Source organism: Protopterus annectens, chromosome 2.part2 (assembly GCF_019279795.1).
Source record: "Protopterus annectens isolate FY-2018-M chromosome 2.part2, PAN1.0, whole genome shotgun sequence".
NCBI lineage: Eukaryota > Metazoa > Chordata > Ceratodontiformes > Protopteridae > Protopterus > Protopterus annectens.
This window is the reverse complement of record NC_056730.1, coordinates 641,090,129-641,112,495: the sequence shown is the minus strand read 5'-3', so window position 1 is coordinate 641,112,495 and position 22,367 is coordinate 641,090,129. Positions and strand designations below refer to the sequence as shown.

The 22,367-nt window shown below is 37.3% G+C and overlaps 1 protein-coding gene across 5 annotated transcripts in view; it reads left to right on the top strand.

The window, feature by feature from the left end:
* The window catches only part of DYSF (dysferlin), a 3,914,743-nt gene that overhangs the window by 2,026,293 nt on the left and 1,866,083 nt on the right, over window positions 1-22,367 (top strand). The window lies entirely within an intron of this gene.

Below are 22,367 nucleotides of genomic sequence, written 5' to 3'. Positions count from 1 at the left end.
GGGGCAGGGTTAGACCCAGAGATGTGGTATGACATGGTCTGTTATAATCCATGTGGGTGTAAATGAACTGACACATACTTCCCTGGATTATATGAAGAGAGACATTCTCGTGCTCTTTTATTATGTACCCCAGGCCTATAGTGCGTGCCTAGCATTCAGCAGTATTCGACATTCTTCAAGGATGATGCTACAGTACCTATAAAAAGTAATCTACTTTAATAATCGGTTTAGTTTTTGGTGTTACTCCAAGGAGATATAATGTTTGTCTGCCTAGGAGGATATGTTAAACAGACCATGCTGCTTTGCTAGGCACAGTTTGAACTTGTCACCCTTAGGTTGTCAAATATTGGCCAAAACCTTGTCCACCGCCATAGTTCCTTATTTATACAGTGCCATTGTGATGGGCCTACTAACATAGCTAAACCAACTCAGTATAATCTAAAAGGTGTTAGTTCTTAGTACCAGGAGTCTAAACAGGAAACTCCACTCCCTGCAAGCGCTGCTTATCTTAAAGAATTTAGGTATCTATGCATCTACCCAGACTTGGTTTACAGATGCATCCTGGCAGTGCAAGGCTGTAATGCTTTCCACTTATTTAGACTACCTACTCCACAGGTAGGATTTACGGGTGAAGGAGTCCCAGTGTACATCAGACAAGGGCACACCTCAAGGCTTGTAAATTAATGAAACACACTTGAGCTTCTCCATGTCCAGCTTACCATAGGAAAAATCCCATACCGTATCCTTACAGGATTTAGGTCCCCCTATATGACCCAAGAAACCCGTACCATGTACTTGAATGAACTGGAGACACTTCCCATTCAACCCATTGCTATATTCATGCGTGACTTTACCTACCCCAACATTAACTGGAAATTGTACATAACCTAAAATATCCAGATCCAGAGATTCCTGGACTTTAACAGTAAAAACAAAATGAAAACACCAGCAAAGCTAGAACTTCCACTGATTGACCTCCCAAACCTCTTGTATCAGAGGCACATGGGATAGATGCAAATGACCCTTATGAACATCAGGTGTTTCAGCTAATTGTCAATTCTGAATGCCCATGAATTGTTTCGTCATTTTAATGGACAATTTCAGACCAATAAAGCCAAACCCCACTAGCTGTGGATATGCATATTTCGGCCTTGTTATAACCTCGTCAGCACAGCACAAGCAGGGTGTTTGACTAAGCATAACAAACACAGGGCTGTTATACCCAGCTGATGTCCATTATCATTAGGGTCACTGCAAAAATATCCCAAACAACAAACTAAAACAATAAGTGAGAAGGTCACTGAAAAACCAGTCAGTAAAAAAAATGAAAACACCAGCAAAGCTAGAACCTCCACTGATTGACCTCCCAAATCTCTTGTATCAGAGGCACATGGAATATGCAAATGACCCTTATGAACATCAGGTGTTTCAGCTAATTGGTGATTCTGAATGCCAATAACTTGTTTCGTCGTTTTAATGGACAATTTCAGGCCAATAAAACCAAATCCCACTAGCTGTAGATATGCATATTTCGGCCTTGTTATTACCTCATCAGCACAGCAAAAGCAGAGTGTTTGACTAAGCATGAGAAACACAGGGCTGTTATACCCACCTGATGTCCATTATCATTAGGGTCATTGCAAAAGCATCCCAAACAACAAACTAAAAAAATAAGTGAGAAGGTCACTGAAAAACCAATCAGTAAAAACAAAATGAAGAGACCAGCAAAGCTAGAACTTCCACTGATTGACCTCCCAAACCTCTTGCATTAGAGACACATGGGATATATATGCAAATGACCCTTATGAACATCAAGTGTTTCAGCTAATTGGCAATTCTGAATGCCCATGACTTGTTTCATCGTTTTAATGAACAATTTCAGGTCAATAAAGCCAAACCCCACTAGCTGCAGATATACATATTTCGGCCTTGTTATGACCTTATCAGCAGAGAACACGCAGCATGTTTGACTAAGAATAAGAAACACAGGGCTGTTATACCCAGCTGATGTCCATTATCATTAGGATCACTGCAAAAATATCCCAAACAACAAACTAAAACAATAAGTGAGAAGATCACTGAAAAAAACAATCAGTAAAAACAAAATGAAAACACCAGCAAAGCTAGAACTTCCACTGATTGACCTCTCAAACCTCTTGTATCAGAGGCACATGGGATATATGCAAATGACCCTTATGAACATCAGGTGTTTCAGCTAATTGGCGATTCTGAATGCCCATGACTTGTTTCGTTGTTTTAATGGACAATTTCAGGCCAGTAAAGCCAAACCCCACTAACTGTGGAGAAAATATATAACTGTACAGCATTACTAAGTAGTCGAATGTCACACTGATGGGGGAAGGGATATGAATTTAACATGTGTACCAATAACATTTTGTTTTACAGCACAATAAACCACTCCCATGCCTGATAAAAAGTATATATATATATTTAGAAAGCCTGTGAGGAAATTATCACTCTATTTTTGTTTTACTTGGATCGCTTGTCTGTGTACTTAATAAAGGATTTTCAACTGGAAACAGACTGCCTGCCTTGCTTGCATTACTTTTGAATACTTAGTAATGCTGTGCAATTATATATTTTCTATTATTTTTTGTTTTGTTTTGACTTAAGACGAGTTTAAGTTCGCTACTTCTACTACTATTGTCTGATCTGATTAATATACCGTGATTAACTAGAAATATATGGACTGAAAATCTTCCACACAGAGAAGTTTTTTACACTGTTTTGTTTTTGGACCCACTACACTTTAGTGGGTTGTTTTGAGACTTCGGGGATACCACGGAGATTACTTGTCAAAAATAGGATGCTTACTTGATCTGGCAGACTTCTTACTAAAGCTATGGACAAGAGCAAAATAGTACACACTGCCTACCTTGACTGGATTGAGGAGTTTGACTCAATATCTTACTAGGGTATTGTAGCTAAACTTACAACGTTGTATATAAATCCTAAATGAAAAAACAGCTACAGGGTCCACAGTTAAATCCATACAGCAGTAACTTGAAGTATAAATTCCACACAATAAACCCACAAGGTACCAACCAACTGTTTAATGAAGTGCTTTTTATCCTGCAGATTGCAAGAACTTCTTCAGATAAAATAATACAACTTTACACTGTATTTAAAATTCACTCTGCTTACATCATGTGTTCACTCTGAACCAATTAACACTCTTTCCTGTACACAGGTTAAGTTAAACCCCCTTACTACCATTTCTTTTCAAAAATTATCCAAATGTATGTCATTGTTGTTCAAACAGACTTCTGTTGTAAAAAACATTTTATGTTATTTATATATATATATATATATATATATATATATATATATATATATATATATTTATACTTAGTATGGAAAATGTACCCATTAAAAACAAACATTATCTACTTAGACTTTTTAATTTTAAAATACATAAAATAGAACAGATTTCATTGATACCAGGATATTGGCATGCATTTGTACGTAACTGCCACATAAGTTCAAGTCTTTCTAAAATAAGGGAGTCTGAACCTCCTGTAATATCTGGTATAACTTGGTCTATGGCTGTAAATTTGAACCCATGTTCTGGATGTTCAGAAATATGTCTTGCTAGTGCATTTTCTTGTTTCCCCCTACTTATACTATAAAGGTGTTCATACACACTCTCTCTCTCTCAACTTTCGGTCAGTTTTCCCCACATAGAATACTGGGCAATGTTGGCATCTAGCTACATAAACTATCATTTTTGATCGACAATCACATCTCTTCTTTGTGTAGTATTTTCTGCCCCTTGGTTGATATACTTGTCCTACTTCTATGTGCTTACAATAATTACACGTACCGCACTTTGCCATACCTGGATTTGTAGGTAATTTGGTGCTTTGAGTCTCCAACATATTTTTCATATTCTTTCCTCTCTTAAAAATTCAAGCTTAGGGAGCCTATAACAAAGAACATAACAAGAGATCCTGTAGAGGTATCAGAAATATTTTGGAAATTCTATGAAAATCTATATAAAGCAGAGAAATATGGAATCAAGAAAAGATACAAATGGAAATGTTTATGGAATAATTAAATATGCCAAGGTTAGAGGTAGATGAGACTCAGTTGCTAACAGTTAGGATAGGAGGAGATGAGATAAAAATTGTGATGTATAACCAATTTACAGGAAAGTATCCAGGAATAGGTGGTATTATTATGGAAGTTTGGCAGTTAGGAGGGAAAAAATGATAAAGATCTGGAAGGTTTTGTTTAATAGTATTTTTAGAGGAGGAGAAGTGCTAACATCCTGGAAGAAAGCAGTGGTAGCTGTAATATCTAAAGCGGGTAAAGATCCATCAGACCCAGCTTCATACAGGCCCATTTCACTACAAAAACATGATTATAAAGTGTTTGTGCCTATAATGGCTAAAAGAATGACAAAAGTAATGCCAAAATTGCAAGAGGTAGATCAGTCTGGTTTTGTGGAGGGGAGACAAACATTTGATAATATTAGAAGAACAATGATGATCCAGAGGGAAGCAGAATGTAAAGAAAACCCAATGTTGTTGGTGGGTCTTGATGCAGAGAAAGCATTTGATAGAGTAAACTGGGACTTTATGAACAGGGCAATGGAAGCATTTACATTTCCTGAAAAATTATAAGGTTGATTAGAAGGATATATGAGGGATCGGAGGTGAAAATTAAAGTGGGTTGGGTCCTCTGTGATAATTTCTGCTTGAACAGTGGAGCCAGGCAGGGTGTCCTCTTTCCCCTTTGTTATTTGCATTATATTTAGAACCACTGGAAAGAAAATAAGGGACTCAGAAATTCAAGGATATAATTCGTATGGTAGTCAAGAAAACCTGGCTCTGTTTGTAAATGATATTATTCTCTACCTGACAGAACCAGAAAGAGATATTACAGAGTTGCGGAATATTTTGAGACAGTTTCAAATCTTTTTGGGATACAGAATTAATGACGCTAAAACAAAGGTAATAGTGGTAAATTGTGTACCCGTACACAAACTGGTTCAGCAATATCCATATTTATGGGGACATGATAAAATGAAGTATTTAGAAGTATGGATTAAAAATGAATCTGGCGTGGCAGCTAAGGATATGTGGGAAGAGATTAATCAAAAGATAATACAAAAAGTGAGAAAATAAAAACTTTGTTATCTGGATATAAATAGTAAGATACAAGCAGTCAAACAGTTTTTAGCCCCTTTAGTCTTACACACAGGTCAGGCATATTTTTTCAACCAGAGGAGAAGTTGTGGATTGCAATTAATAAAGAGCTGAAGGACTTTATATGGGAGGGGAAGACGGCAAGAGTCAAGAGGGATAAGCTGATACTTCCAGTAGAATAGGGCAGATTGGGATTACCCAATTTGAAGGGGTATTTCAGAGCTATACAGCTAAGGTTGCTATGCCTAGTACAAGCAGAAAACTGTAATTCAAAGTGGAAATGGATGATGTTGGAATGGGGTGGGGGAGCTCAAGATACAAGGAGAGACTGGGATTTTATATGCAGGCCTTTAAGGAAAGTAACAGTGGTCATACATAATATTATATCCATAAAGTATCAGAAATTATTCTAAGACCTAACCCAACACAGTATTGGAGAAAGGAGATTCTGTCGATAGGAATGACTGCAATTAGGGATATATACAACAGGCAAGAGGAGGCTGGAATCTGCTGGAGAAAACTGACAAAGGAACCAGGGTATTGGGAGTAAATACATAGAGAGGGAAAGGTAATAGAATGGGAAGAGGCCAAGAATTTATTTGGATTGCAGGTTAGGGATTGCCTTCTATATCAAGGATTGATATCAGAGTATAGGCAAAGAGAAAGAAATAGGGGGGGTCCTAAACAAAAGACCAGCACTGGCAGAGTTTTTAGTAGAATCAAGAATAGAAGCTGCCATTAAAAAGTATAATTAGTAGAGCATATAAATATTGCATGATAAGTATAAGAGTCAGTCAAAGGAGGTTAGAAAGGATTGTGAAGAGAGATTGGATAAGTAATTCACAAAGAAGCAATAAGAGGATATATGTATGTCTCCCAAATATGTGACAAATCTAGAAGATTTAGGATTTTTGGTTGGAAATGTTTACATAGAAATGTTTATACCCCAAGTAGACTCTAGAGAAATTTTCCTCAGGTAGACAACAAATATTGGAGGTGTGATGGGAAAGAAAAGAGGTAACTGGGAACATATTTTCTGGGAGTTCAGTGGGTTGATGGGCTTTAATGATTCCCTGTGAAATGCAGTGTCAGAGATGCTGGGTGGGTGGATTGGTGTGACGAGGGAGATCATTTTTCTGAGCTATGATACAGAATCGGAATTGGTTAGACATAAAGCCTTACTGAGTCTAATTATGGTGGCTGCCAAAAAAGCAATTACTCATTATCATCTTAATTCGGCTGTTCCCGTTAGGGTCACCACAGCGGATCATCTGTTTCCATTTCTTCCTCTCCTCTGCATCATGCTCTTTCACGCCAACCACCTGCATGTCCTCTCTCACCACATCCATAAACCTTATCTTAGGCCTTCCTCTTTTCCTCTTACCTGGCAGCTCCATCCTTAGCATCCTTTTCCCAATATACCCAGCATCCCTCCTCAGCACGTCCAAACCAAAGCAATCTCGCCTCTCTTGCTTTGTCTCCAAACTGTCCAACCTGAGCTGACCCTCTAATATACTGATTCCTAATCCTGTCCATCCTAGTCACACCCATTGCAAATCTTAACATCTTTAACTCTGCCACATCCAGCTCTGACTCCTGCCAATTTGTCAATGCCACTGTCTCCAACCCATATAACATAGCTGATCTCACTACCCTCTTGTAGACCTTCCCTTTCACTCTTACTGGTACCCGTCTGTCACAAATCACTCCTGACACTCTTTTCCACCCATTCCACCCTGCCTGTACTCTCTTCTTCACCTCTCTGCCACACTCACCATTACTCTGAACTGTTGAGCCCAAGTACTTAAACTCATCCATCTTTACCAACTCTATTCCCTGCATCCTCACCATTCCTCTACCCTCTCTCACATTTACACAAATGTATACTGTTTTAGCCCTGCTGACCTTCATTCCTCTCCTCTCTAAAGTATATCTCCACCTCTCCAGGATCTCCTCAACCTGGTCCCTATTCTCACTACATATCACAATGTCATCTGCAAACATCATAGTCCACAGGGCCTCCTGTCTGATCTCATCTGTCAACCTGTTCATCACCACTGCAAATAAGAAAGGGCTCAGAGCTGATCCTTGATGTAATCCCACCTCCACCTTAAACGTATCTGTCACTCCCACTGCAGTCCTCACCAATGTCACACTACCCTCGTACATATCCTGTACCACACTTACATACTTCTCTGCCACTCCCAAATTCCTCATACAATACCACAACTCCTCTCTAGGTACCCTGTCATATGCTTTCTCTAAGTCCACAAAGACAAAATGCAACTCCTTCTGACCTTCTCTGTATTTCTTCAACAACACTCTCAGAGCAAATATTGCATCTGTAGTGCTCTTTCCTGGCATGAAACCATACTGCTGATCGCTAATCATCACCTCCCTTCTTAACCTAGCTTCCACTACTCTTTCCCATAACTTCAAGCTGTGACTGATCAGTTTTATCCCTCTGTAGTTACTGCAGCTCTGCACATCACCCTTATTCTTAAAGATAGGTACCAAAACACCTTTTCTCCACTCCTCAGGCATCCTCTGACTTTCCAAAATTTCATTAAACAATCTGGTTAAAAATTCCACTGCCATTTCACCTAAGCACCTCCATTCTTCCACTGGTATGTCATCTGGGCCAACAGCCTTTCCATTATTCATCCTCTTCATAGCTGTCCTTACTTCCTCCTTGCTAATCTGTTTCACTTCCTGATTCACTATTCCCACATCATCCAACCTTCTTTCTCTCTCATTCTCCTCATTCATCAGCTCTTCAAAGTACTCTTTCCATCTACTCAACACACTCTCCTCACTTGTGAGTATGTTTCCCTCACTATCTTTTATCACTCTTACCTGCTGCACATCTTTCCCAGCTCTTTCCCTCTGTCTAGCCAATCGATACAGGTCCTTTTCTCCCTCTTTAGTGTCCAATCTCTCATACAACTCTCCATATGTATTATCCTTAGCCTTTGCCAACTCTCTCTTTGCCATGTGTCTCATCTCCTTATACTCATGTCTACTTTCTTCATCTCTTTGACAATCCCACTTCTTCGCCAGCCTCTTCCTCTGTATACTCTCCTGTACTTCCTCATTCCACCACCAGGTCTCCTTGTCCTCCTTCCTCTGTCCAGATGTCACACCAAGCACCTTTCTAGCAGTCTCCCTTACTAGCTCTGCTGTAGTTACCCAGCTATTCGGTAACTCTTCACTGCCTCCCAGTGCCTGTCTTAACTCTTCCCTGAACTTCACCTCACAATCACCCTTTTTTAACTTCCACAATTTAATCCTTGGCACTGCTTTTACACTTACTAAAAAATGGAACTCAAAATCTAAACCCACCCAGTTCGGGTTTGTGAAAGGCAGATCATCCCTCCTGAACCTGATCGACTTCTTTGAGGCAGTCACCAAAGCCATGGATGAGGGTAAGGTGGTTCACACAGCCTATCTTGACCTCGGCAAGGCTTTCGACACCATCCCCCATTCTGGAATTATTGCTAAACTCACTAAACTAGGTATAAATCCCTACGTCACAAGATGGGTTGCCAACTGGCTCACTGACAGAACCCACACTGTAAAAGTTGCAGACTCCAAATCTGACCTCAAGGCAGTGACAAGTGGAGTGCCACAGGGTTCTGTCCTGGGACCTCTCCTGTTTGGTATCTACTTCTCTGAAGTACAGGCTAACACAGAAGGCCTCTGGCTGACGAAGTTCGCAAATGACTACAAACTAGGAACCATAGTCAAGTCCCCAAATGATGTGGACATCCTACAGAAGGGCCTCACTGAGACAGATGCCTGGTCTCAGAGCCATGGCCTCAAGCTCAATGCCAAAAAGTGCAGTGTCATCCCCTTTGGTAAAAACTCTGTACCCATGAACTACCACATAGGCAGGAATCTACTTAACACCGAATGCATGATAAGACACCTTGGGACCCAGGTGGACAGTAGTCTTTCCTTTGATAGTCACATCATCACAGTAGTCAGGAAGTCCTTCTACGTGGCACACCTCATCATAAAAGGGTTCTCATCCAGGAAAAAAGAGGTCATTGTTCCCCTCTACTTGTCACTCATTAGACCCTTTATAGAGTACAACGCCCCTTTTGGAATGTACCTCACAAGACATCTGCAGCAGCTGGAAAGGCCACAGAAGTACCTCACAAAGGGGATTACTTGCCTCAAACAAATGCCATACACTGACTGCCTCAAAAAACTCCAGCTTTACTCCATAGCATATCGCCTACTCCGAGAGGATCTCTGCCTAACATATAAAGCTATGTCAAACCCAGAGCTGTTGGACATGCTACACCTAAAGAAATCCCAATCCCTCCAATTTACACACTCTAGGGACCTAAACCTTGTCACCACAATAAACAGGACATGCTGGAGGGATAGATTCCTGTCCCAGAGACTTCCTATACTCTGGAACAAGCTGTCCATCTATGTCAAGCAAAGTTCTTCATTAGCACTCTTCAAGAAAAATCTTGATGAGTGTTTGGAAAATAGGAAATATACCCCGGGGATCACTTCTGTGTCTCTGCTGGACAATGGCACAGGAAAATAACTTTCTTGGGTGGCGTAAGCTATGGTACCTTGCTGGCTAGGCTTACATCGGCCCTTGGGCCGATAGCCTAGTACCTACCTATGAACCTATGAACCTATAAACCAACAATATTAGAAGTAGTGAATATAGTAACATAGATAAAACAACTGGAATTGAGGTCTTTAGAAAAGGGCAGGAGGAAACTACTTAGGAAAAAATGAGAATTGTGGGAACAATACATACAGGGGAGGAATGAGGTTTAAAAAAAGGCAGGACTTAAATGAGGTATGTAAAGTTTGACTGAAGATAATCGGGTAGATTATAAGTGATGTATAATGTTTGCAACTGGGAATGTGTCAATATGGTTTGTGATGTAAAGGCTTGCAACTAGAGTTGTGTCATTGTGGTTTGTTTTCATTTATATAAATGTATGATTGTTTATGTCATAAGTGATGGTTTAATAAAAATGTTTCTTGTTTAAAAAAAGGGGCAGGAATTGAATAATTTATGTAATACTGTTTAGGTTTTATGATATATAGCAATATATGTGAAGTATAATGCTTGCTAATGTTAACTTGTTAATACAGTTTGATTACTTTTGTGAAAGTGTAAATTTGCCCATGCCACAATTGATAATTCAGTGAAGGTGTTTTCAGAAAAAGAAAGGATTTCTGAATGGATATTTGCCAGAGTAACGGAGACAAAGGAAATGGGAGTAATAATATTGATTGAAAAGGGGCATCCAATAGTGATAGAAGAGGAGGAGAGGAAAGATAATAATGGTAAAGTTGTGGCAATGATGGGATATTGGTATAGAAAGAAGGAGGATTACACTGGCATGTAATTATATTCTCTGTAAAACTATTATTAAGGAATTTAAGATAATTATGGGAAAGGTAATTATATTTCAGCAGGAATATTATTCACAGGTGGGGACTGAAATCTTATCTTCAACAGTAAAGATGTAGCCGGAGGACCTAAAAGGGGAAAATATAACAGATGATGGTAGAGTTCGGAAAAAAAATATGAGCATATTTGGAATAGAAGATGTGAACCTACTATATTTGCACATTATTATATTATTAGAGAAAATACAAAATTCACTAGAAGGGATAGGTAGGGAGTAGGATAAAATGAAAATGGATTTTAAATGTATGGTAGAAATAAAAGAGAAAGTGATATGGGAAAGAAGTAATAATAATTTAGAGTGATTTTCAAAGATTAAAGTAATACATACAAAGAGGACACTTACAGAACAAAAAGAAGAATAATTCCAGACTGCTAAAGAGAAAATAAGGGAGTATTTGAATAATAATAATAATGACATATTATTATGGAAATCCTCCTTTTTCTGAGATGTTAAACCATGGCCCTATCTGCCTGAGTTGGTGGTAGCTTAGGTAGATGTAAATGATACCACAGCACCAATTGAAAACAGGAGGGGAAGCTCCCCAGTCCCCTGGCCAAATTTTCCTTAGTAGTATAAATACCACCTCGGGTCTCCTCTGAAAAGAGGGTAATAACATATTGGGATTAAACTGGTTAACAAAGGATAACTGACTAACTAGATAAATAGCGATACATTATTTTCCTAGGTACAGTAACTGGATTAGACTGTATAGAAGTTAGATTTCCCAGGAACAATGGTATTTAATTAAAATCTATGAAACATATCCAATAGCTATTTCAGATCATACACCAATAAAGGCTAAGGTAAAGATGCAGGTAATCAAGTAAAAATGAGGCACTGATGTTTTCCTGCTTATTTGTCAAAAAAAAAAACACATTTAAGGAGGGAGTAGTACAAATGATTCAATAGTTATTAGAAAAGATACAGATTTCTCTAGAAGGGTAGCTAGTGTGTGGGATAAAATGAAAATGGAATTGAAAGTATTGTAGGAATAAGAGAGAAAGAGATAATGTGCAAAAGAAATAATAATTATTTAGAGAAGTTTTCAAAGATTACAGACAAAGGAAGATCTTGCAGAACAAAAAGAAGAAATATTCCTGAGTGCTAAAGGGAAAATAACTGAGTATTTGGATAATATGCATGAGTTTAGAAAGGTTGCTGTTAAGTAAGTATTCTTTTATAACATCCCCAGAGCACAAAATTATTAAAATAACAACATAAGTAACATAAAGTAGAAAGTGGTGTTGCCAAACATATTGAGCCTGTGACAAGAAAAATGACCAGAAATCCTATAGAAATATTAGAGATATTTGGAAATTCTATGGAAATCTGTATAATGCTTAGGAATTGGGAAACCAAGAGAAGGCACAGTGGAAATGTTTATGGAAGGCTTAACTATGCTGTGGTTAGAGGAAGATGAGGCTGAAGAAGTAATAGCTGAGATAGAAGGTGATGAGATAAAAATGGTGATGTATAATTAACCACAGGGAAGTCTACAGGAACAGATGGCATTACTGTGGAAGTTTGGAAATTTGGAGGGAAGAAAGTGATAAAGATCTGTAAAGTTTTGTTCAACAATATTCTAAAAGTTGGGAAAGTACCAGCAACTTGTATGAAAGCTGTTGTGGCTGTATTCCTCAAAGAGGGTAAAGACATTTTAGACACAGTTTCATATAGACTTGTTTCAATTTTGAACAGTAAATATAAAGTGGTTATATTTATACAAGCTAAGAAAATGGCTAAGGTGCTGCCAAAACTGATACATATGGATTTGTGTGGTAGTGTGGAGGGGAAGCAAACATTTGACTACAGTAAGAGAACAAGGATGATTCAGGGGGAAGCACAGAGTAACAAGACACCATTGTTGTAGGTTGGTCTTGATGCAGAGAAGGCATTCAGTATGAGCAGGGCAATGGTTGCATTTATATTCCCTGATAGAATAATGGGGTTAATTAGAAATACATATGAAGAATCAGATGCAAAAATTAAGGCTTGCGTTCCTTTCTCACAATCCATGTTTGAATAGAGGAAACAGGCAAGGAGTGTCCTCTTTGGATTCATATTGAGCCATCAAAGGTAATTTTGGCAAGTGGAAAAAAATGAAAACCATTCATCAAAAGCATCTTCAATGAGCAAATCAACAATTTTGACAAGCCCCCTGCACCCCCCTAGGCTGCATCCCAAATCTCTGACAAGTTTTGATACCCTTGATAAGTGTAAGCATGGGCCTGGGAGATGAGCCATTTACAGGTTACCTGTTTGCATTAGAGACATAGGTGCCAAACCAGGGATGAATTTCTGGTGTATCATCCAATTGTCCAAGTTGCACTTGAATTGGGTTAGGGAAGAACTCTGCTTCACATGGATGGGGAGCCTGTTCCGTAGATGGAGTAGTTTCTGAGATACATACCTATCTCTCCAGGAGATCTTATTTAAATCACAGGCAAGGATTAAATCTTTGGAACTGGTAATTCTGATACTGTTTGTTTTATGGATATGCAGGAGGTCTAGCAGAGTGGGGTCTGACAATGTCCTGTATACAGATCTCCCATCAAAAGCCTGTAGGAGACAGAATACAAGGATAAGGCATTGAGCAGGTCTGCACAGGGCATATTACTTACTTTTATTCTTTTATTAATTTATTATTAATTTTATTCTTTTAGTGAGGAACCTCTGTGGACATTCCAGTTGTTGGATATGCTTGGTTAGGCACATAGCAAAGAGGGCATTGTATGCAATGATAGGTCTGATGAATGCAAAATACAGTGGAACAATGAATTTCTTGGACTTAGATGCCATACCTTTGTTTACAAGTTATGCAACATAGACTGATTTCTTCACCACTGTAGACACATGATGATTAAAGGTTAGATTACTATCTATGTGTATCCATAAATCCCTGACTACTGGGTCAACTCTAAGTGGTTGTCAATATGATAGTTACCAGGAATAGATGACTTCTCAAAGGATTCTGTTATGCATTTCTTGGCATTTAGTTTTAGTCCATGGCTCTGACACCAGTTGTTTGTCTGTGTCAGCCCCTCTGGGAGAATATTTCTGTCAGCGTGAGATTCAGTGATAGCTCTTAATTTGCAGTCATCTGCAAATCTAGTCAGCCAGAGACCACTGACATTGGCTTTGACTTCTGAGAAGTAAATGCCAAAAAGGAGTGGTCCAAGGACTGATCCCTGAGGGACTCCACTTCTGACTTGCCTCTCTGTAGAAGTGGACTCCCCAAATCTAACTTCCTGGGTCCTGTCTGTGAGGCAGTTGGCTATCCACCGGGTGACATATGGGTTTGTACCTAACCTCCTGAATTTGTCAACAATGCCCGAGTGGGGTATTGTGTCAAATGACTTGGCCAGGTCAAGGTAGGCAATGTGAACGATTTTGCCCTCATTCTTTGCTTTGCTGACCTTCTCAAAGAAGTCTACCAGGTTGAATAGGCATGATCTGCCCTTGACGAAATCAAACTGGGTTGGGTCCAGTGGCTGGAGGTTTACTATATCTCTATTGATCATCGCCATGATAATTCTTTCCGTGGCTTTGTATATAAGACTAGAGAGACTTATGGGTCTGTAGTTTCCAGGGTCTGTAGATGGCCCACCTTTGTGCAGAGGGATGACTGTTGCCTTTCTCCATTCATGAGGCATGAAGCCTGTTTGGAGGCTACAGTTAAATAGTGATTCCAGAGGCCCTGATAAGTCATGTTTCATGCTATTTAGAAGGCATCCTGGGATATTGTCTGGGCCCATTGATGCAGTGTTCTTGGTCTTAGAGAGAGCAGTAAGGACCTGTTCCCTAGAGATAATAGGGGGAGTTATATTTGATTATATTTCCTGAGGGAAGGTTGAGGAGGAGTGAGGAGTAAAGTTTGAGCTGAATTTATCAGTCAGGAGATTTGCTATATATTCTGGCTCAGTATAGATGGCTCCATTTACAATGAGATCTGCAAACATGTGGGGGATACCCCATGGACTTATATATACCAATTCCAAGGTCACGCAACACAGGAGAAAAAAGCAAACTCCAGTTGTCAGCAAAAGTCATTTTGATGAACAGAACTCGCTCTTTTTACATTTGTTGAAATTATGTTCGATGACATGACATCCTGCCATCCTCTTTTCCCTTTGTTGCCATTGGTAAATAAATAAGGGACTTAGAAACTGAAGGATATAATTGGTATGGTTATCAAGAAAAAATAGGCTTATTTGTAGATGATATTATTTTTACTTGAAAAATCCAGGACATGTCTTTTCAATGCTGTGGGACATTTTGAAACTGTTTCATTTTTTTCCAAGATATAAAATAAATGAAAACAAAAACAAAGGCTATAGCTGTAAACTGTGTTTCCATACACAAATCAGTTAAGCAATACCCATATTTATGGGGATATGATAAAATGACATACTTACGTGTATGTATTAAAAAGGATTCACTTCATATTGCAGTTCCTGCTTGTGTTATGCTAATTTACCTTTAATTTCTCTAAACTGGCTAAAATATATCTAAAAATTAATTAATTGTCATATAAGTTGCACCTATTCTTAACCAATGTTTTCACATTATGTCTAACTTGGTATAATTATTTAAACTGTAGATATTTTTGTGTTATTTTTGAAGACTGCAACATTATTGTTCTTAAAATGTTTTTATAATACTTTGGAGCTTTTCCCTCCTGGTCTCTGCTGAAGATGGGCACCTACCCAATCAGACTTTTCTAGTAACCAAATGTCAATAAATAAATTAAAAAAAAAAAAAAAACTGATTTCCTAGGCTTAAAATGGCTCGCAAGGGCAGTTAGCCTAGTACTAATCTATGAACCTATGAAGAAGTTGGAATCTCTTGACAATGGATATATATATATATATATATATATATATATATATATATATATATAAAGAAAGATACAAGCAGTTAGCATAACTAATAAAGAATTGAGCATAAATAATAAAGAATTGAATGAAATTTGTGAGAAAAGAAGGGTAAGAATTAAGTGGGATAAGTTGTTTCTCCCCATTGAACTTAGAGGTTTAGGATTACCAGATATGAATGGATACCTCAGAATTACACAGTTAAGGCTCCTATGTATAACACAAGCAGACAATTACAAATCAATGTGGAAAGAAATGATATGGAAACGGGATGGGGGAGCTCACAAAATAAGGAGAGAGTAGGATTTTGGATACAGGCCTTATGGAGAATACTAACAGCCATAGAGTATATTATACTTATAAAGCTGTAGAATGTATTTAAAGAACTAAGCTGACATGGGAATGTGGTAAGAAGAATTTACTAAAAGAGATCACTGAAGTAGGAACACAGAAAATAGACAAGATAGGCTGGGATTAATGGAGAAAATTATCAAAGAAGCCAATTTTTTTTGGAGTAAATAGCTAGGGAGGGAATAGAGTAAGATGAGGCCAAGCAAAAGTTTGGAATATGGGTTGACTGCTTTCCCTACCAGGAAATGATAAAGTACAGCCAAAAAGAAATAGAGAAATGTTAAATGAAAGACCACACCTGGCTGAGTTTTTAGCTTAAGTCTAGAACAGAAGCTGCTTGAAAACCTGGATAATTGGTAGGGCATGTAAAATAATCCATGATAGCTATCAGAATCAATCAGAGTAGGTTAGAAGATATTTTGAAATGACAACAGAAAAGCAATACACAAAGGAGCAAAGGAGTAACATTTGTATGGCATCAGAATTTCTTATAAAGTATAAAAAATTAGGACATTTATATACAAGTGTTTGTGTAGTTATTTTTATATCCTAAGCAAACTGTAGTGAATTTTTCCACAGGTAGATAGCAAATGCTGGATGTGTGATGGGGAAAAAGGGGCAATTGGAAACATAATTTTTGGGAATGTGATATGCTGGCAGAATTTAAAAATTCCCTTAAGTGTGCTTTGTCAGAAATGTTGCAGGAACAAATTATTGTAACTTGGGAAATGATTCTTCTGAATTAAGACATTGAAACTTTATTGCCTAGACACAGTAAGGACTTCTTAAATGTAATACTGTTGGCTGCTAAAAAAGCAATTATTAGCAAATGGAAATCAAAATCTAATCCAACTGTAGCTGAATTATTGAATGTTGTAAAAGAGATAAAATAAATGGAGAAGGGATGTTTATTAAAGGGAAGGTGCAATTACATAGAAATAAATGAAATGTGTAGGAACAATATATGTAGAATAATGCTCTGGAAGAGAAGTGAAACTTCAAGGAAGGCAGGGCATTACTGACTTCTGTAATGTTTGGAGTGAATAAGCAGTAAAAAATGCATTTAGCATGTTTATTAAATTTTCACTTAAGACATACGCAAACATACATTAATATAAAAGAAAATAAATAATAATAACATGTTTCCAGTTACATACATTGCATATGTTCCTTTTTATAAGTATCCTCAGTCCCATGTTATATAAGTTGCTCAGTTCCTGCATTCCCTTAAAACTTACTCCTTTTGCATGTATTGTTTCAACAATTTCAATTTATTTCTATGTGATTTGCTCCATCCCTTTTTAAATGATTCTACTTCTAGTTCTGTTATCTCTGTTACAATACTCAATACTTCAAACACAGTTGGTTTAGACTTTGATTTCCATTTTCTAGTAATTGATTTTTTCAGCCACCAGAATTAAACTTAACATGGCCTTACTATACCTAGTTAATTCAGATCCTGTGTCCCAGCTCAAACGAATCATTTCCTTTGTTACACCAGTATACGTACTCAGTATTTCTGACAGAGTTCTGTGTAAGGAATTTGTAAAAAATCTGTCAACTTATTACATTCACAAACCATATGCTCCCAGTTATCCCCTTTTTTCCCATCAGAACATTTGCCATCAACCTGAGGAAAAATTCTGAACTCTGCTTGGGGTATAAAAATACCAATGCAAACACATCCAAGCAGAAATCCTAAACCTTCTACACTTTGTGGCATCTTGGGAGCCATGTGTGTGTGTGTGTGTGTGTGTGTGTGTGTGTGTGTGTGTGTGTGTGTGTGTGTGTGTATATATATATATATATATATATATATATATAATATATTGCTCCCTTGCAAACTACTTATCCAGTCTCTCTTCCCAATATTTTCTTACCTATGTTTGAGTCTTATAGTTATTGTGCAATATTTTATTTGCCCTACTAATTATCCCTTTTTTAATGGCAGCCTCTGTTCCAGATTCAATTAAAACTCTACCAGTACAGGTCTTTCACTTAGGACTCTCCTATCCTCTTATCTTTGCCTATGCTCTGATATCAGTCTCCTCTAGTGAAGGCAGTCGCTAGCCTGCAGTCCAAATGCCTTCTGTGCCTGTTTCTATTCTGCTACCTTTCCCTCTTTAATTATTTGCTCCCAGTAACTTGGCTACTCTGCCAGTTTCCTCCAGTAAATCCCAGCCCCTCTTGCTTATTCTCTGTAACCCTAATTGCAGTCATCCCTATCAGCAGAATCTCCTTCCTCTAGTCTTGTGTTGGATTAGTTCTTAGAGTACTTTCTGCTACTTTCTGAATACAATATTCTGTATTCCTGCTGTTATTCTCATTAAAGGTCTGCGTCCAAAACTCTATTTTCTCTTTATTTCTTGAATTTTCCCCCACTTCATCATCATCATTCCTTTTCACTTTAAATTGTAGCTTCCTGCTCGTGTCATGTATAAGTGCTTTAACTGTGTAGCTCTAAAATATCCCTTCAGATCAGGTAATCTTATACCACTGTGTTCTTTTGAAATGATCACCTTATCATACTTGACGCTTGCCAAGAAATTCCTTCAAATCTTTATTAATTCATATCTAAAACTTCCCCACTAGTTGAGAAAGATATACCTGACCTGTGTATAAACTTAAAGCAATTACAAACCTTGAAGAAACCAGTGTTTTAGCTTTTTTATTGCAGTAGAATCATCTTGTCTCCATAGAGGCATGAAAAATGTAGCCCTCAACTGCAGGCTTCTAAAGACATGCTGAAACATTTATTGCTAAAAGAAAACTTTTGATTGCATTCAGTCTTCTCTTATTCTGCATATTTCCACTTAAGACTTGTTATTAGATTAAGGCAAGGGTCTTAATCCAGATATTCAACTATGCAAAAGTTAAAAAAAAAATCAGCTCTTATTATGTCTACGTTTGCACCACATCCTCCACATCTCCGCATCAACAGCCCAAGATTACAGCATATTAACTTAGACATGCTTTTGTCTTTTTCACTTGCACTGTAATGCCTATATTTCTTAGTATTAGAAAAGAAGAAAAAAAAGTATCTGAGTGATTTAGTGTCTTTATCACATTCAACAATAACTAAGTGCGTTATTATATAATATGCAATTTATATCAAGAAAAGTTTTTTTTAAATACCATTAAGAACAGAAATTATTTTACTTACAATTACCTTTTTCCTTCCTCATCCCTTCCCCTAGTGTTCTTACAAATATTAATGACATGAAGTGAGGCAAATACCTTTCAGTGACACACAAAGTTAACAAAAATTTATTATTTCTGACTATTGTTGTACAGCTGTATATGACAAATAAAATTGATGCTTTGTAATCTCAGATTTATTCACTAATTTCATGCTGCTGGGCTTCCTCCTGTTCATATCAATCTCCCATCTCCAGACTTTTGTTCATTTGCAAGGTACTTCTGATTCTTCTACTGATCTCATGTGCATTTCTCTGTCTGCCATGTATTTTCCTTTGGAACATTGGGCAATGTTTTACTAGCAAAATCTCTGTATGTGTTTTATTATCAGAAGAATGAGAAGCAGAATCTCCTTCTGTCTGATGGCTCATCTTTTATTGGACAAACTTTTGTATTTCCTCCTTAGCCTGTTCTGCATCAAAAAAATCTTTCAAAATATCTCCATTACCACTACAGGATATTTGGTTATTTTTCTTGTTATGGGATCCCTAGGTTTGCTGACAATCCTCTCTACTTTCTGTTGCCTAAGTCATTGTGATAAAAGTTTTTGATCTGGAGTTATCAAAACACAGCTGTTAAACAGCAGTCTTTCTAAACTCATGCATATTATCCATGTGCTCTTTTTTTCTCTTTAGCACTCTACAGTACAGTTGTATCTCTTCTTGTTCTGTGAGATTCCCGTTATTCTGCAATACTTTAATTTTGTTGGCCCCTCTAAGTAATTATTTTTACTTCTTAATCACATTTCTTTTTCTTTTTTTTCTCCCCTATTTTAACTCCATTTTAATTTTATCACACTCTTAGCTGTAACTTCTGAAGAAATTTTTATCTTACCTTTTGAGTAATTTCTACTATCCAACCCTTTTTAACAGGAAGGTGGGAAAGTGCCTGTGTCTCATTTTTAGTTCACTACCCTGCATTCCTATCTTAGTTTTTATTGGTGCATGATCTGAAATTATTATTGGATGTGTGTCAGAACTTTCAATTGAATGGATATTTTTCTTTTTTGGGGATAAACTATTGGCTAGGCTTGTAAGAGCCCCAGGGCCATTAGCCTAGTAACCTCCTATGATCCTATATGGTCCTGTGAAATATAATTTCTATCTAGTCTAGCCTATTAATTTTACCTTGGGGAGTAATATGTAAATTCTCTATACGTTTATACTACTGAATTCATATCTTCCATTCCAGATATTTTCATAAATTTCTTTAGATGTCTGCACTCTTTTATTATATTTTCCTTTTAGGTCCCCCACAAACATCCTCAAGAAATCTAAACTCTTTTGTTATATTTCCCTTCTAGGTGCCCCACATGCATCCTCACTTTTGCTAATCAACTTCCATTCCCCACCCCAAAGTAATATTCTCTGCTGAAAGCTGATTATTTCAACCAGAAATTTCTTATGCTCCATAACAATAGTCTTTGTTGGAATATAAATGCAAGCCAGCATAATCCTCCCTTGCCAGTAGCCCCTTACTGCCACAAGTCTGTCATTATTATCTTTTTTCCTTCTTCTGTCACTGTTGGAGTTCCTCGAGGAATTAGTATAATTATTCTATTTTCCTTTGTCTCTGATAATATTCTGCTGAATGTATTCTGAAGTCCTGTCTTTATCAAATTCACATGCTTATTTCTTTCCAAAAGTGTCTCCTGTAGCATTGCTGTTTGCACTCTGCATTTCTTAATATAGTTCAGTATTATCACTTTTTTGTCTATATCTGTAAGGCCACTTGTATTAAAAAAGGTAATATAGCTAGCATAGCCATTATAATTAGAAGTTATTATACCTGACAACTTTTTTGAAATTGTGTTACATGTGCACAATCGTGTCTTGCATGTTGATCTTTTACCCAATTGTTTCTCGTCATTTCCTTTTGAACCTATGTCACATTTTACAAGATTTTTTGTTGTAATAAAAACCATCAAAACAAAAAAACTACATATATTTTCAGAACACTCCCATAGCCTATTAACTTAGAGAAACACACAGCATTAATAAAGTTTTCAAAACGCTAATGTTTAACCTTCCTGATATGAACAATTACCTCAAATCGACAGCTGTACCCACAGGCATTACCTAACCTAAATTAAGGTTATCCATGCTAAAGCATATTACACCATGTGCTTCCACTTACAAAGATTACTGTCTGTTCTTTTCGTGTCTGTATTCCCTTCCCAGATGTGAAAACAGCTTATATGCTTTCAGAAAACATTAACTTTTAGCCTTAAGAAAAGGTGCACTGGCTATCTTTAAGTAAAACTAAATTATAGACTGTTCTATTAAATGCATTAAAGTATTAAGGCTGCCAAGGAAGCTGCCATATGTTATTTACTTCCAGTTATTGTAAACTTTAATTTTTTACTGAAATTCTTGCCCTCATAATTTAAGAAAGAACTTTCAGGAAATTACTTGGACCTGCAGACAGCCCATCTGCATGGAAACATAGCAATGAGAAATAAAACAGATAACTACTCAGCAGATGCACAAATGAGTCCTTGTTAGTTTCACTCAAAACAGAACAGAATGTGCAACTGTGTTTAGCTGCGGACTTCTTGAGGCATGCTGAACTTTTCTAATGAAGAAAAAAGCTAATATCATTGCATATGCAAGAAACTTAGAACTACTCATGACATTCATCTTGTTGTCTTATTTTTCAACTCTACTTGTTAATAGAAAAAAAAACTTGTCAAGGGCATTAATCCAGAATTTCGCCTATGGAAAATAAGAGAAAACACCTGAACTCTACAAGTGATATAATCAGTGCACTTTTGTAGCCTACCACCCAATCCAACAGGCCAAGATTATTGCAAACTTAAATTCGCTTTTACTCAACCTTTCTGCTGTTCTTACACTGTAAAGTCTATATTTAAAACTAAAAAGATTGTACTTATTTACTTTAATATCTTCAGCTCATAAAACATTCATGGAAAAGACTTAACCTCAGCTCCACATTGACTGCATACTACACAAAACTGCTTTACTATATAACATGCTGTTTGTAACATGAAATGTTTATACATACTTTTAAGAACAAAATATTGTACCTGAAGTAGTTTACTTCATTTTGGTCTTCAACCTGTGGGAATATGGATCCGTATTGGATCCGAGCCGGCAAAGATTACTAGCACCAGCTCCGAGCTCCAGACTCCTCCCCTTACCCATAATATACCTCCTCTGCCTCCCATCCCCAGATCTCGTTTGCGACGATTTGTAAAACACCATGTCTCTAGAGCTCCAGCTAGCAGGGTGATTCTGATTATAAGTTTTTCTAAATTTTCTGTTACTTTTAGCCATTTCAGATTAGTATAGGTACCCTTT